Source organism: Bactrocera dorsalis, chromosome 6 (genome assembly GCF_023373825.1).
Source record: "Bactrocera dorsalis isolate Fly_Bdor chromosome 6, ASM2337382v1, whole genome shotgun sequence".
NCBI classification, from domain to species: Eukaryota; Metazoa; Arthropoda; class Insecta; order Diptera; family Tephritidae; genus Bactrocera; species Bactrocera dorsalis.
In genome coordinates this window covers 18,802,590-18,820,446 of record NC_064308.1, presented here as the reverse complement: position 1 = coordinate 18,820,446, position 17,857 = coordinate 18,802,590, and the positions used below count along the sequence as shown (strand labels likewise).

The window sequence follows — 17,857 nt, the reverse complement described above, 5'->3', positions numbered from 1 at the left end:
ACTCCTGCCTGTTGCTTAATTAAGCATAAGGGGTATGTCGAAAAGTATTAAAAATAAATACTTGAACTAGTATTAATTTTTACGTATTTTAGATATATAGATGTGTTTTAAAACACGTATGTAAATATAGAAGGCAGAGAATTTTTATTTACTAGTTATATGTCTGACAGAATCGCAAAATAAAGACGTAACAGTTTGGTATATTAAATTTTTAAACCGTTTGATTTTTCTTTTTTAATTATTATTAAAGTTTTTGTGCTAGAAAACTGCAATCTTTAACATACATAAATGCATCATGAAATAAATGAAAAGCAAACGATACGACTCACTTTATCCTTCATCAAGAGTTTTGGAGGGGATAATATACTTCTGTGCGAGTGTGTCTGTGGGTATTCGGGCCTTTAACGCCAATTCCTTATCCTCCGCTTCCAGTTGACTGTCCCTGGTTTTAGTGTATTTGTTCTTTACTTATTCTAGTTTGTTTTAATTTCGCGCCCGTTTAATTTGATTTGATTTCCATTCGCGCCCGGTTGATGGTTTAGTTTGTTAAACCGTTTGTATTTTCTGTTTTTGGTACGAAATTTAAATATCTTCCTTGGAAAATATGTTTTTATTTTTCTGCACACTTTTGCATTGGTGTTTTTTTTGTTTTTGTAACACTAGTTTTTACTAAATTGTTTTTATCATCACAATTTTTGTTGGTATGTACATATGTATATACATATAACTATATTTTTTTTATTTCTTTTATGTACTTTTGAATCTCAATGCACTTTTCTTTTCTTTGTTCGCCACTGTATTTCACCGCACTGCACTGATTTTTGTTTTGTTTTATTTCGTGGCTTGCGTTGTCTTGTTAATATATTTTCTTGATAAAACCAATAGTGCCATTCGGAATGGCTCGAAGGACGATGATTAAATTAATATACATTTTATTGAGAGCATACGCCATGCTTTAGTTAAAAAGAAGATGTCTGTATATACTCTGTTTCCTTTGTAACAATTTTATTTAGAACAATAAATTGATATTTTACACAGTTACTAAATATTTTATAAAGTTATTAAACTAAACATCGGCGGGAATCCAATGACGTAGATGATTTGACGGTTTTGGCGATCGAGTTGGCTCGGATCAGGATATTAGCGAATTTTATACTCATATGAGAAGGTTGATGTTCGAAAAAGGTCAGCGCGAAGGTCAACGATTATATTCCAAAAGAGAAGCGACTGTTTGTAACGATTTGTGTATAATGAATTTCTGCTTTTCCGTTGTTCATCCTTTTTGATGAGTGGGTGGGTGTACAGATGTAGTGAGGTGTGTTGTAGAGTCATCAGCTGTGGTGAATTAGGATACTCCAGTTTTACCGAGTAGAGTGGGTGGATGCTCAACTCATTTAAACACAAATAATTGAAAGACAAACCAAAAAAAAATTGAAAACAAATTTTGTGTGAAAACACTTTTTGAAATTGTCCAATTTTCCGACTTTTCTTTATGAAAAGAATAAGATTTTTTATTTCTAAACCTTCCCCGATCCACAACGAACAACCTCTGAAAATTTCATCAAGATTGGTGAAGCCGTTCTCGAGCCTTAGCGTTACTAACAAACAAACATTCAAAAAACTTCAACGAACATTTAAAAATAGAATTGGCCTAATTGGTCCAGGCGTTGTTATAGATGTAGATTTGATTTTAATTCGGAGATTAAGTGAAAAAATGGCAAGAATAAGTATTTTCCTATATAAGTTAAGCCACAATAGACCAGCGGGCACCCTCGTAATCATTTCTGTTCTTCACTAACACCTAACAGCATCGCCAACACTTGCAAAGCAAGAGTAAGTTGATTGCTGGGAGAGCGATCTGTCTGTATGACAACGTAGAGCCAACAAGTAACTTTATTCTTAAGCTAATAATGAAGTTTAACATTTGCGGTTAACAAGTGAGAGAGTTCTTTGACTGGTATGTTGAGCAGAGTCGGATAACGTAACTTCTGAGTTACTCTGGAAGAGCAAGGAACGATCACCTGATTCTTATTGGAATTGAATAAGTAACTACAGTTGCGAATAACGCAGGAGACTGAGGAAGCGGTATGACCATTCTTGTTGGAGGTTTTTCTAATCAGAATAGCGTTGTAATTGGATCACGAAGGTCGTACTACGAAAAGTACTTAGCGACATCAGTATATGTAATTAATAAATTAAATTAATATTAATAAAAAGTTTAAGACTTTTATTCACTGGCGCCCAACGTGGGGCACGGGAAGTTAAAAATAATTGAAATTAGTGTTCTCGTCGGAGGGACACATCCAGGAGCTTGTTAAATCAGACTGATCGCGGCAAACTTAAATAAAATAATAGCTTCTGACCTTTGCTGACATTGGAAAAAGGGACTTTGGAGAATCACCAGGCAATGGTGGTTAATTAATCAACACGTCTACCAACTATATTGAAGAACAAAACTTAAACAACGGAAATTATCACTACATATTTTGTGCTACTGTAAATAAAATCGGTGGAGTACAGCACTTTAACCTGAGATCGAACGGTGTAACCTTGGTTGATATCTAAAGGGCATATTAACTACTCATATAAAAAACCACATTTAACTGAATAAAAAAAAAAAAGGAGATTAAATATGTAAGTGATATGCTCAGTTATTTTACGAAATACTAAAATAATTCAAAAAATCATTAGCCTATTTCAATACATATATTTGTGAATTTTTGGTGAATCTTCTCCCTTCTTGAACTGTTTTCCTAGTTATTTTTCTATTAAGCCTGTTAAGAATTCGCTTATACAAAGGAAACCCTTTTGAAACCGCGTGTTATATTTGAAGTTTATATGCGACCTTGAATTAGCTAACCTTTTTGATACGCTAGTTTTAGAAGGCGAAAGCGAAGTAAGTATGAACTCTAATGAGTTGACGGCTATAGTTACTGCAGCGATGTCGACTGCACTAAAATCACAAAAAGAAGATTTTGATGCAAAAGTAGAACAAATCACAAAAAAGTTTGCTACTACATTATCTGAAAACGTAGAACCATTTGAATAGGTTAGAATTGTAGGAAATGTCCCATGTGACGAAACCCTTGACCTTGCCAAATCGTTGCCCGAATTTGACGGCAAACAAGAGCATTATGTTTCATGGAGGCAGGCTGCGCACACGGCCTACAAACTCTATGAGAGGTATGAAGGAAGCGCAAAGCACTACCAAGCGGTGGCAATAATTCGAAACAAAATTAGGGGTCCGGCAGACAATGTTCTAGCTTTCTTTAACACTGTGCTAAATTTCAAGGCCATTATAGCTAGGCTAGATTTTACCTATGCAGATAAGCGACCTATTTATTTGATTGAGCAGGAGCTTAGTACTTTAAGGCAGGGGAATCTTACGGTTATACAATTTTATGATGAAGTGGAGAGAAAGCTCACACTTCTTACTAATAAATCCATAATGACCTACGAGGGCACTTTAGCGAACTCCATAAATGAAAAACACAGAACGGATGCGTTACGCGTCTTTATTTCTGGCCTCAGAAAACCCCTTTGTGACATTTTATTTTCTTCAAGGCATACTGACTTGCCGTCTGCTTTGGCCCTTGCCCAGGAGCTAGAAGCGAATCATGAACGCTACACCTTCGCGACATTTTTTTCGAAGCGTTTTGATGATAATAGCAGGAACCAACCTTCTGACAGAAGGTCTCTTGAAAATAACAATAGTCAGTTGGAATATTTGAATACCCATAAGAATCCACATTTCCAACATAATTACAATAGGCAACAAAAACGTAGTTTTACTCAAAACGGTACGCAGGAAAGACCTGAACCAATGGAAATAGATCCGTCAACGTCTCGCTTTCGTCGTCCATCAAACTTTGAGCTCAAAAATTCGCCGAACGATACTTTAGATCAAACCAAAGCCAATCATTTTCAAGGGTCTAGGCAAAGACACTTTCCCCAAAATACTGGTAACCTAGGACAACAACCTAAGCGTCGCTCTGATTTTGAAAGGAATACCGGGCCTAAAATTCAAAGAATTAACCATATTACCCGAGATAGGGCCGAAAAATTTTCTTACGATGACTTGGTAAAGAGCAAAGTTGAAGATATTGAGGACGAGATAAATTTTTTAGGGAAAGGTCACTGCTGCCTTGGGTTAGCAGAACAATAGGAGATGAGAAAAGAATTATAAAAATGTTAATAGATACAGGGGCTTCAAAAAGTTATATAAGGCCCTTTAAGGAGCTAAAAGGAATCGTACCTTTAGCCAAACCATTTTTAGTTAAGTCAATTCATGGTGAAACTAAAGTAAGTGAAAAATGTAAAGTACATTTATTTGGAATAAATTCTGATTTTGTTATTTTGCCAACATTAATCAATTTTGATGCGATAATTGGGCTTGACTTACTCACGCAGGTTAATGCCATTGTGGACCTGAAAAAAGGTATTGTTTCCCACGACTTTGGGATAGAAAAGTTATTATTTAGTGAATGTGAAAACATAAATATTATACAAATTAAACATGAAAGCGTACCCCTCGCAGTGAAAGATGAGTTTTTAAAAATGATACGTAAACGATCAAATGCGTTTGCTGATCCAAATGAGTCTTTACCATATAACACTAATATAGTCGCAACCATTCGTACAAAATGTGAAGAGCCCATATACTCTAGGTTATACCCTTATCCACGAGGCGTAGCAGATTTTTCGGAAAATGAAATAAAAGAACTTTTGCATAATGGCATTATTAGACCCTCTAGATCTCCCTATAATAATCCAATTTGGGTGGTAGACAAGAAAGGCTTCGATGAGTTAGGGAACAGGAAAAAACGCCTGGTGGTAGACTTCCGAAAGTTAAATGAAGTTACCATCGATGACAAGTATCCAATACCTAATGTAACGTCGATCTTGTCTAACATAGGTCAGTCGCAATACTTTTCAACACTTGACTTAAAATCGGGCTTTCACCAGATCGAACTCGCAGAGCGAGACAGGGAGAAAACAGCGTTTTCCGTAAGCAATGGCAAATATGAATTTTGCAGACTGCCATTCGGTTTAAAAAACGCTCCTAGCATATTTCAGAGGGCCATAGACGACATACTAAGGGAACGAATAGGCAAAAGCTGTTATGTTTACGTAGACGACGTAATAGTATTTTCGCAAACAAAAGAGCAACATATTGAGGACGTAAACTGGGTTTTAAAGAGCCTATATGATGCCAATATGAGGGTATCAGTAAAAAAGTCTCATTTCTTTAAAAACGAAATCGAGTATCTCGGGTTTATCGTTTCAAGAGGAGGTATTAAAACGTGCCCAGACAAGGTACATACAATGCTGAACTTCCCAGCCCCCGAAAATTTATACTCTCTTAGATCATTTTTGGGACTGGCAAGCTATTATAGATGTTTCATAAAAGACTTTGCCAGCATAGCCAAACCTTTGACCGACATTCTAAAAGGTGAGAATGGAAAAGTCAGCGCTAATCAGTCGAAGAAAGTAAAAGTAACATTAGATTCAAGGCAATAAAAAGCTTTTGATACTTTGAAAAGTATTTTAATATCCGAAGATGTAATGCTCGCCTACCCTGATTTCAAAAAACCTTTTGATTTGACAACCGATGCCTCTAACCATGGCCTGGGTGCTGTTTTGTCTCAGGATGGCCGGCCAATCACCATGATATCTAGGACCTTGAAAGGTAATGAGCTTAATTTTGCAACAAACGAAAGGGAGCTCCTGGCCATAGTATTGGCACTAAAAAATCTCAGAAACTATCTCTATGGTATAAAGCACTTGAACATATTCACAGACCACCAACCACTAACATTTGCAGTTTCCGATAGAAACCCGAATGCAAAACTCAAGCGTTGGAGGGCATTTATTGATGAGCATAACGCAAAATTGCACTACAAACCGGGAAAGGAGAACAATGTCGCAGATGCTTTGTCGCGACAGCAGGTTAACTTGGTGGAACAGGACTCGAATTCCGATTGTGCAACAATTCATAGTGAACGGTCTTTGACATATACCATACAGGCAGTTGAAAAACCCATAAATTCTTTCAAAAACCAGATTATTATTGAAGAAGCTGAGAACCCATCTAAACGAACTTTTATTGTATTTGGAAATAGGACAAGACATGTTATTCATTTACGTGACAAAAACACTCTGTTAGGAACTGTTCAAGACCTTGTAAACACAAACGTAGTGAATGCAATTCATTGCAGCTTGCCTATTCTAGCCCATATACAACATGATCTTGTACAATTATTTCCAAATACCAAGTTTAAATATGCTAAGAAATTTGTGACCGATATCTTTGATTCAAATGATCAGATGGAAATAATAATAACAGAACATAATCGCGCTCACCGCGCAGTACAAGAAAATGTAAAACAAATTTTAAACGATTACTTTTTTCCAAAACTGGCAAAGAAAGCAAAAGAAGCGGTAGGAAATTGCAAAATCTGTTCAAAATCAAAATATAATAGACATCATCAACGGCATAAAATAACTGAAACACCAATCCCCTCATATTTAGGGGAAATATTGCACATTGATATATTCTCAACAGATTCAAAAATTTTTTTAACATGTTTGGGCAAATTTTCTAAATTTGCTGTTGTGCAAACTATACAATCTAGAACTATTGTGGATATTAAGCCCCAGCTCATGCAACTTTTGAACATATTCCCTAATGCTAAGACCATTTATTGTGATAATGAGAAGTCATTTAATTCCAATACTGTCACATATCTCCTTGCCAACACTTTTGGTATTGAAATTGTTAATGCTCCACCTCTGCACAGTGCATCTAACGGGCAGGTGGAACGGTTCCACAGCACATTGATAGAGATTGCTAGATGCATTAAATTGGAAAGGGGCATTGAGGACACGCGGGATTTAATTTTGTTGGCGACTATCGAATACAATAAAACAATTCATTCGGTAACCAACCAAAGGCCAATAGATATATTTCGACCTATGAATGAAAATACAAATGTAAGCACGGAAATACCGGCACGATTAAAGCGTGGACAGCAATTAGAGCTAAATACTCATAACAAAAAAAGAATAGAACGTAAATTTCATCCAGGCGAAAAGGTACTGGTAAAAAGAAACACCAGACTTGGTAATAAATTAACCCCCCTTTACGCTGAACAGATAATAGAAGGAGACTTGGGAACTACAGTTCTTATTAAAGGGAGGGTGGTTCACAAAGATAATTTGAAATAGGTATAAACCTTACCTCAATCAAAAAACACAAAATTTGTCTTTATTGTAAAATTATTAAGATAAGTGTGCTTTATCCGGTCTAAAGCCACAAAGTAAAATTAAAATCAACGGTACAAAGCTGAGCATTTCACATTCTTGTTTTCATTTTAAAATCATTTAGTATTTCATTGAAAAGAGTTTAATACATATTTGGTACTCAACAATTCTGTTATTCAACAAATAGTGTAAGGTATATGTAATCTAGTAAGTAAGGAAAATTGTATGAAACCTCTACCGCTTACTCCACTCACTTATGATTTAAAGCAATGTACTCAATGCATACGGGTATATCATTAAGAGATCTCACGGCGTGACGTAGGAAACTTTGTTAGCTCTGCATCCAGTTTTATTGGCCACATTGAGCTGCTACTCCCTCATACGCATTGGAGGCAATATGTCCTATCAGATTTTTTAAATTTTTGCAACACAATTAAACTATGTCGCAATAAATACATTACTTGTAAACACAAATCAACACACAAGATATCCAGGACCGAGGACGTCCCTCTTTAAGAAGGGGAGGAGTTAAGCCACAATAGTCCAGCGGGCACCCTCGTAATCATTTCTGTTCTTCACTAACACCTAACAGCATCGCCAACACTTGCAAAGCAAGAGTAAAGTGCCCTGGAGACGATCAAATAATTGCGTCAAACAGTGCATATGTGTTAGTGATGTTCAATCGTGTGTTGCCCGCAAACGTTCAAATTAACACGTCAAACATCAGTTTATTTTTGATCTTGTAGCGAACGGTCGTCATGTCATCGTCGGATGATGATTATCTTTTATTGGCATGTGCTGCAATTCTTATGAAGAAAAAAAATGAAAAATTTTATTATTTTAATTTATTTGATTTGTTTTGATTTTATTTTATTTTAGTTTATTTATTTTATTTTATTTTATTTTATTTATTTTATTTTATTTGATTTTACTTTAATTATTTTATTATTGTAATTTATTTGATTTGATTTTATTTATTTATTTTATTTTATTTGATTTTACTTTAATTATTTTATTATTGTAATTTATTTGATTTGATTTTATTTATTTTAAAATTTTACGCTTATTTCACTTAACTTTTTTCTTCTTCACTTCACTCTTTTTCGCTTCACTTCACTTTTCCGCAAGTATGTATGTCCTCTTCGCTTGAAGTCTTCACTGCAAATGAGTCATGCTTGTCAAACATGAGTGGAGACGATCAAATTATCGTCCGTCAAATAGAAATATCAAAAATTTTTGATTTTCATCAAACAGAGCCGACAACAAGTCGGTGTAGCGTACGTGTAGCCGACGAGAGCCGACGACACCAACACAATTAAAGTGTTTGACGCAATTATTTGATCGTCTCCAGGGCACTTAAGTTGATTGCTGGGAGAGCGATCTGTCTGTATGACAACGTAGAGCCAACAAGTAACTTTATTCTTAAGCTAATAATGAAGTTTAACATTTGCGGTTAACAAGTGAGAGAGTTCTTTGACTGGTATGTTGAGCAGAGTCGGATAACGTAACTTCTGAGTTACTCTGGAAGAGCAAGGAACGATCAAGTCTCTATCCCTTCCTGCAGTTTGTGAATATGGTCGCTGTGTTGAGTTCCGAGCAGCGAGGAAGCGAGAAAGGTCTGAGAGATAGGCGTTTTAGCACATGCTAACAATTTCTTTGCCCGACGTCATTACCGTGCGGTCATCAGCGTATGAGGTAGAAGTTAAACAATAACACCACCCTGTGGAGCCCTTGTTTAATTCTTCTCAGTTTTGAGTTTTTACCTCGAAATAGTACGGATGATTGACGACCGCTCAAGTAGTTCATAGTCCTCCATCAGTCCTCAAGTAGCGTTGTGTGATTGACTGAGTCAAAGGCTTTTGACAAATCAAACTCTACGAGGATCATTCTCTCGCAGGGTGGCTTCTGATTAAGGTCAAGAACTATCTGGGCATTTATGATATGACTTTAAGTGCTATGGTGGTACTGTGCACTTTTCGGAATCCATGCTAGGCTCAGGTGGTGTGTGTGAAGGTGGAGAGCACCAAGACCTTAAGTGTCTTCACTACTGGTGAGAAGAGAGTTATCGGACAATAGAACTTAATTATGTTGGCGGGTTTCTCAGGTTTCAGTAGTGGCCCACTCTTCCGATTTTCCGCACATTGTGTATTTGAAGAGTTGTCAGCGACAGGTTGAGAGCCTTGGTGAGGTAGTTTACTCCCGTCGATGACCAATGGATTTGGACGATTCCGCTTTGTTGATAACACTCTGAACATCCTCATCGATGATTTAAGTGGTTCGCAGTTGTTTAGCATTTGGCGCAGCCATTGGGTAACACATCGTTTGGCTTTGTCTACCGAAGGGTGCAGTGTAAATTGCCGGCTAAAACAGCTCGCGAGTTACCACTAAAACTTCTGTTGACTTTTTAATTGATAAACTAAACAAAATTTCGATTCGGTTCTTCTTGCTCGGTTTATTTACAATTTCAATTATTTCGATCACTTCCTTTATTTGCCAAGCTTGTTTACATTCACTTTTTATTGTGCCCTATTAATGGTTTGTATGTATGTTGGCTTTGGAATTAAAGCAACATCGTATGTTGGTAGAGTTGTTTCTTTCTCCTTAATTTGAAAATTTTCCCGATACTTTGTTTTTAATATTCCATACTTTGACCATTTACACCGAGGTTTGAAATAACAAAACTATTGCTATAGAAAATTGAGTATGATTTATTTCGTGATATTTTAATTCTTTGTATTTTTTAATATTTTCAATTATTTAATACTATTTCGTCGAATGTTATGCTGTACCTAATGGAAACCTTTAGCTAGATGAAGGGTTGTAAAATATTCTCAATATTTGGGATAGGAAATTTGTCGTTTAGAGTGATTTTATTAGGTTTCCTATAATCGATTACAATACGCCACCTTTTCTTGCCTGAATTGTCCGTTTTTTTGGGACACTCCATAGAGGCGATTTGTATGTAGACGTACTTAAACAATAATAATTTGAGTCAACATATCATCAATTTGATTGTTGATTTCCTCTTCATGAATCTTCAGATACCTACATATATATTTTGGAATATACAGGATTATTCGTTGTGGTGATAGTTTCATGTTATACTTCGTAGGCATGTACTTCATTTTGTTATGTTACTTGCATTTTTGTAGGTACAAGCATTTAAAAAAGTTTATTTTATTTTTATTTATTTCTAAATGCCTTTCTTCCAAGTCGATTATTGGGCCTAATTTTCTTAAGATATTTAGGCCTATAAGTCTTTGGAAGTTTTTATTTGTAAATGTGGTGTGTTTCCAAGCCATTAAATTTCTGTTATTTAATTCCTTTGGTATTTTCGAAATAACCCAATACTTACTCTGTGTAACTCTGCCTGTGTAATGTATTAAATTTAATATGTTTCTGTAATTTAAATTTTTTGTAATTCGGACGTGCCAGGAGTGATGTCGTCGATAAAACATATTAATTTATGCTTGCCTATGGTTAATTCAGCAAACGGAATATTTCCCTGTCTGTGGCCAATAGAAAATTTACTTTACGCCTGAAGGTAGTCCGCTTCCATAGATTCATAACGTGTGGACTGTGTATTTCTGTTTATTCCTGATGTTATTGGCTTTCAAATGGCGGAATATTACTGCTATGATTTGGTTGCCCTATATTTTGTGTAAAATTTTTTTACGTAAAAATATCTTGTTTCCTACCTGGATTCACAAGTCCTGTTTCTTCAATTGGTGAAGTGGTATATTGGTTTGAAATGTCTTAAGTACTTATTGATTCATTTATGGCTTGACAGAATTCCTGCGGCTTAAGGCCATTCTGTTCATATTTTACATTTAACTGGTTTAATCGTTATTGCCAAAATTTGCTATCCGGTTTTTCTTTATTTTTCCCATGTCAGTCACCCTTATCACCCTGTTTAACTTTGTTTCGTTACTCAAGTTCAGTTAAATTTTTTAATTAGTTTAACTTTTTTTTATCAGTTTAAGATATTTGTCACTTCAACCACTGTATTCAACTAATTTACTTCTGAAATTAGTTCCCCGAATGAGCCAGTTACCACTGTCTATTTCCATTGTCGTTTTAATTTAAAAGCAAAACCAAATTTCAATTCGGTGCTTGTTGCTTGGTTTATTGAAATTGGCAGAAAATTAATAAATTACAACATTGTGTACATATATATTTGTTATTTGAATATACTGTTTATGAATGAGTTGGTTATTTTTTTGTTAGTTATTGTTAATGCAGAATTGTTATGTTGCAATTTAGAGTTTTACATTGTTTATAGGCCAATTGGTTCATGTCGTTTATTTTGCTTAAACTATTGCTACGAGTACCCAAACGAAATCGTAACCTGATATTTACGATTTCAATTAATTCGATCATTTCCTACTTTTACCAAGTTTGTTTACATTAATTTTTTATTGTGCCCAATTAATGGCTTGTATGTATGTTGGCTTTGGATTTGATGCAACATCGTATGTCGGTGGAGTTGAAGTGACTCGCGCTTCGTCGAGTTCGAAGAAGCATGACCATTGAATTGAATTTCAACCCAGTCAGCATGCCTTTTTGGATCAGACAAATCCTTGACAGTATTCTAAAGCTTGCTCACACCGGTTACAGGACTTCAAGTGCTCTATATATTTTGTTCACATGTAGTTGTTTAATATTTGCCGAATCTCCAAATTGAGATACATTATTCGGGAATCACAAGGATCGGCTTTGCATAAGGTGCTTTTTAGCTAAAATAGCTGCTTCGGCTTGGAAATTACGGCGGAGTTCCACGACACTTCTAACCATGTAGCGAACATTAGCTGCTGCGATCCCTTTGTGGAATCGACGTTGGCCAACGAATACGTCCGTAAGAATGGGTAAAGCGTTGAAGGTGGCCGACCCAGTTAGCTTTGTTAAAGTTAACAAAGGTGCGTTGTCTACAGAAATAAAGTCGGAAGGATTTTCGATAGCGATAATTATGGGCAGAAGGTCTGATGCGAGAGTCAATATAGGTCGCCAGGTTATTCCATTTATCAGACCACCACTAGCAATGGTAATATCGGGCGAACTATTACAGGTGTCCATAATTCTGGTGGGAGCTTCGTCCTTTATTGCGCAGAATCGTCTATCTGTTCCGTCAGATTCATCCCCCTACGATTATTTATCCCGCAGGAATGCCAAAGATCGTAGTGCTCGTTAAAGTCACAGAGTGCCAAACTGTTTTCAACACGAAGTAGCGCATCTAAGTCCTGTGGGGCAAACGTAACTGGGGATGTATATGTATATTAAATATTTTGAGCTCGGCATCGCCTGACCGGAGAGCCCTAACATTCTAGGGTAGTATACCTACGGTCGACGTAGGCATCGATAAACCGATATTACACGGTGTTGTGCAGCTCATGAATGCAACTATCTCTTCGATTTAGCTCTGAAGCCAGTTGCAGTTGAATTGTAAAATTGGAGTTTGTCGTGAGTGATCCTGAGAGTGAGGGAGTGGCGTGTAGGTGGTGGTTGGTGCAGCTGTAAAACCGGCAGGGGCAGTTGTCGCACTGTGGTGTTAGTTAGCATCGCCACTGTTGGGTGTTGCGGAAGCAGATTCCTGTAGCATGGGATAAAACATGACACACTCCACTCATGTGTGGTGCACAGGCCAGAACATGTCGGGGAGTGGTACCAGCCTGTACAAGAATTACATGTATGATGGTCTTACAAACAGAACAGACTGAGCGAGGAAACAGGAGTTGCTTAGTGGTTTTAGCACGAGGATTGGAACGGGATGAATTTTGGGGCGGGAGACTGCTCAGAATGAGAGTCATATTGCTTATTTGAACTCCTAAGCACCATGGAGGTCCGGCGCAGTGTGCGAACTACGTGCAGATTGCACAGCCGTAGAGGTTAAGGTCACAGTGGAGTGTTGGTAATATAGAGCCACTTAACTCGTGGTCCACTCCCTGTGTGTCTTAAGTCCTGAGCAGGCCTTAAGATGGCTCCACTCATTGCATGTATTACACCTTACCGAGGTGGAGTTTAGATGGAGCCTTTTGGCGCAAGTGCAGCAGAGAGAGAGAATACGGAGCAACCTTGACGACAAACTTACACTAAGTCTTACCGATCTAAGAGGGGTTAGATTTCCGAAATAACAGCCAGGCAGTTTTGCTTTACGCTCAGTCGTTTTCTGTGATCCGCGCCTAAGGGATCTCAACTTGGAGATTCGACAACTGGTAAATCAACAAAAGCGGACGTAATGGGTAGAGTACCTGCAGACATTTAATCTCTCCACTGTAATGAGCAAGTTGTGGAATACTGTCAAATCCCTGTCCAATCTGAGGAGACATGACGATAATCGTATCGAAATCCAATTCGACGGTCGTGCCTCTTCGGACCCGAAGAATCTTCTACCATCTACTTAATCCGAAAATATATATACTGGTCCCTTCGGTGGATAAGGCGAAAAGATGGGTTATCCGTTGGTTGCGCAAAATCTCCAAAGACTACGCACGACTTGCTTTCTCCGATGGGGAGGTTCTGGGTGTCATCACCAAATCCTCCGGTCCAGACTTTGTAAATATGCTTAAGTTAAAACACATAGGCTAAACGGGAATAAGCTTCCTAACTAAGGTCCTTACCCTGCTGCTCATCAAATACCCAATTTGTGGGAAGTCAGGAAAATGGTCTCACTGCTGAAACCTGGGAAACCCGCCAATAAAGGAGAGTCTTATCGCTCGATAACTCCACTTTCCACAGTAGTGAAGACACATGAGGCCTTGACACTCCACAAATGACGAGCAAAAGCCGAGATAGTTCAGGGCCTAAACCAAAAGCCACCCTGTGAAAAGATGACCTTCGTAGCATTAGAGTTGCCAAAAGCCTTTGACAAAGTCAACCACAAAATACCACTTGAGGACATTGCCAAGCTATTTCCAGGTTTAGTCCATCTCTTCAATGTTGGAGGAAGCGTGCCTTGTTCGATGAACTACCTGAGCGGTCGGCAATCATCCGTAAACTCCAAATGTAGAAGAATTCCTCGTTACTGAGTAATTTCTACATTTCGAAGCTCCCGCAACCGCCAGAGAGAATTACCATACGTACGCTGATGATGCACGATATTGACGTCGCGCTTTGGAATCGATATCATATGCTCAAAAGTCGCCTGGATGCAGTGAAACGCAGACGAGGAAGCTACAAACATGTCAGAACACTGCACTACGGACTACGAAAAGATGCCTCTTGATCTCTCTCAGCGAACGCATGCACAGCGAGTCCCGTATGCTCTCACTTAAGAAGCATAACGAACTCTCCAAGCAGTTCTTGATGGAGTGCTTTCACAGAAATTATGCCTGCAGTCACTTGCTTAGAGCGGAACCACCTCCTAGGAGTATTAAGTGGTCCTACCTCAACTACGCCTACGGCATAAAATAATACGCCGACCTGACTTAGGACGTAACAAACTTTCAACGTGCACTGACTGCCATATACGGTGGAGCCATTAACACCTTTACCGACTCCCTCTCAGTAAATTGCGTACTTGTAGTCAAACCACTTCTCATTGCAGACGAAGCGCTCGAGTTGGCGCTAGAATCGAAAGTGACCCTTACGCAGCTTTGTTTAATTCATACATACGGGAAACTCATTTCGATTTTTAATTACTTCAAAAGAAAATAATAATAACAACACATAGCCACTGTCAAAGTACAGTAATTTTTGTATACATCGATTAAAAGTACATATGATTAAGTTTTGATTGTTACTCTTGGAACTGGTAAGACATTTTTAATATCGCAACAGAAAATGGCTACTTTGCTTGATTATGAGGGAACGGGAGCGGCATTCATAACAAACAAAACACAACATCTTACATTAAAAGCTACAGTTTATAAAAAAAATTCAAATATAATTTACACATAATGACTCAGATGTCAAAAAAGAAATGCGACTTGTATTACAACTGCCCGGTAATTGTCGACAAACCGGGTTATTCTTTGTTTTTCTTAAGCCAATGGGAATAACGAATCATTAAGTAATCGTTCTTATTGTGAAGTGTTAAAATATTTTAATTGTCATAAATATGTTCGAACAATTGCAAACTGATCCGCCTTCAGAAATAATAATATTGCTAGATATTGGGAATAGACAGCACCCAAATACAACCATTTTGAAGTGGGAATTTAGCGGAAAAATTATCCTCGTGCCACGTTAGTTTATTTATAAAACGAAGATATGCTAAACATATTATACTATATATACTTGTGTAACTTTTCTAAGTCTAATATTTTATAAATAAATTTATTTCTTATTATTTATCAAGTGTTTTTGGATCCACTTCGCAAAATATATTATTTATTTTTACCCGAGAGCTGCAACGAACTATCAGAACAAACACTCGTGCCAAAAACACAATCAAATCAATTCAGTTCATCATAGACAGCATTGTTGATCAATTCGGGTACCCGCAAGCGTTAACTGATTTGATGCAACATGAACAATCTGTTCTTAGGCAATCACGATCGAGTAAACAGTAAGGCTGGCTTCGGTTCAAATCGTATCATGTCAGTTCATAGCGTTGCGACGTTTGTTGGAATCGATGTGAAACTGCGGGTAAACTACAAGTAAATCTACGAGTACAGCAAATTTTCTGCAGGATTGATTTGAATCATATGTGGCAAAAGATGTATCAGCTCTGAATGAAATTTTTAATGTGTAAAAAATGTAAATTCCATTGAGTACGTACATACATATATTCATACATTTGTTGTATGCATGTACTCAATGGAATTTCCATTATATATATGTACATATGTATTGTATATATATACACATGTATTTGAAAGAGAACAGAAGTGCATGAGTAAATAAGTGTTTAGGGGTTGATATTCAAACCGAACGCTGTCGATCATTTTAATAATTGAAGCATGAGTATGCATCATTTCGGGTATTTTCTGCTACTTAATGTGAACGTTCATTAGCAATTCATGTATAAGCTGATCACTAGTGATTCAAAGTTGTTCTCTATCGCTGATTTGAAGACAAACGGCTCGATTCGTGTATATGACTCGAACTGACAAAATCAGATAGAGTAACGGATCATCCGTTAATAATAGTCCGATTCCGCAAATTTTCATATAGGTATGAAACAGTGCAGCTGCAACCGAAACCATTGGTTTTCGGAAGGTGCAAAAGAACAGCTGGTACGACGAGGAGTGCCGTGTCGCAGCGGAGAGAAAACAGGCTGCCTACCTCGCAACGTTACGATCACCACAACACGTGCGGGATGGGATAGATACCGAGAGTTGAAGAGGGAAGCGAGACGCATTTGTAGACAGAAAAAGAAAGAGGCCGAAATGCGTGAGTACGAAGAGCTTGATAAGCTGGCCGACAGGGGTAATGCTCGAAAATTCTACCAAAAGATGCGGCGGCTTACAGAAGGTTTCAAGACCGGAGCATACTCATCTAGAACCCCCCAAGGTGATCTAGTCACCGATGCCCAGAGCATACTTAAATTATGGAGGGAACACTTCTCCAGCCTGCTGAATGGCAGTGAACACACAACGCCAGGAGAAGACGAACCCGATTCCCCAATTCCATTGCCCGACCAAGAAGAAGTTCGAATAGCAATTACCCGCCTGAAGAACAACAAAGCGGCGGGGGCGGATGGATTGCCAGCCGAGCTATTCAAACACGGCGGCGAAGAACTGATAAGGAGCATGCATCAGCTTCTTTGTAAAATATGGTCGGACGAAAGCATGCCCAACGATTGGAATTTAAGTGTGCTATGCCCAATCCATAAAAAAGGAGACCCCACAATCTGCGCCAACTACCGTGGGATTAGCCTCCTTAATATCGCGTATAAGGTTCTATCGAGCGTATTGTGTGAAAGATTAAAGCCCACCGTCAACAAACTGATTGGACCTTATCAGTGTGGCTTCAGACCTGGTAAATCAACAACCGATCAGATATTCACCATGCGCCAAATCTTGGAAAAGACCCGTGAAAGGAGAATCGACACACATCACCTCTTCGTCGATTTTAAAGCTGCTTTCGACAGTACGAAAAGGAGCTGCCTTTATGCCGCAATGTCTGAATTTGGTATCCCCGCAAAACTAATACGGCTGTGTAAACTGACATTGAGCGGGACCAAAAGCTCCGTCAGGATCGGGAAGGACCTCTCCGAGCCGTTCGATACCAAACGAGGTTTCAGACAAGGCGACTCCCTATCGTGCGATTTCTTCAATCTGCTGCTGGAGAAAATTATTAGAGCTGCAGAACTTAATCGAGCAGGTACAATCTTTTATAAGAGTGTACAGCTGCTGGCGTATGCCGATGATATTGATATCATCGGTCTCAACACCCGCGCCGTTAGTTCTGCTTTCTCCAGACTGAACAAGGAAGCAACGCAAATGGGTCTGGCAGTGAACGAGGGCAAGACGAAATATCTCCTGTCATCAAACAAACAGTCGTCGCACTCGCGACTTGGCACTCACGTCACTGTTGACAGTCATAACTTTGAAGTTGTAGATAATTTCGTCTATCTTGGAACCAGCGTAAACACCACCAACAATGTCAGCTTTGAAATCCAACGCAGGATAACTCTTGCCAACAGGTGCTACTT

General features: G+C 38.0%; 1 pseudogene; it reads right to left on the bottom strand.

Moving 5' to 3' along the window:
* Positions 1-11,665: 11,665 nt before the first annotated feature.
* On the bottom strand, positions 11,666-12,398 carry LOC115065911 (uncharacterized; annotated as a pseudogene).
* Positions 12,399-17,857: the final 5,459 nt, after the last annotated feature.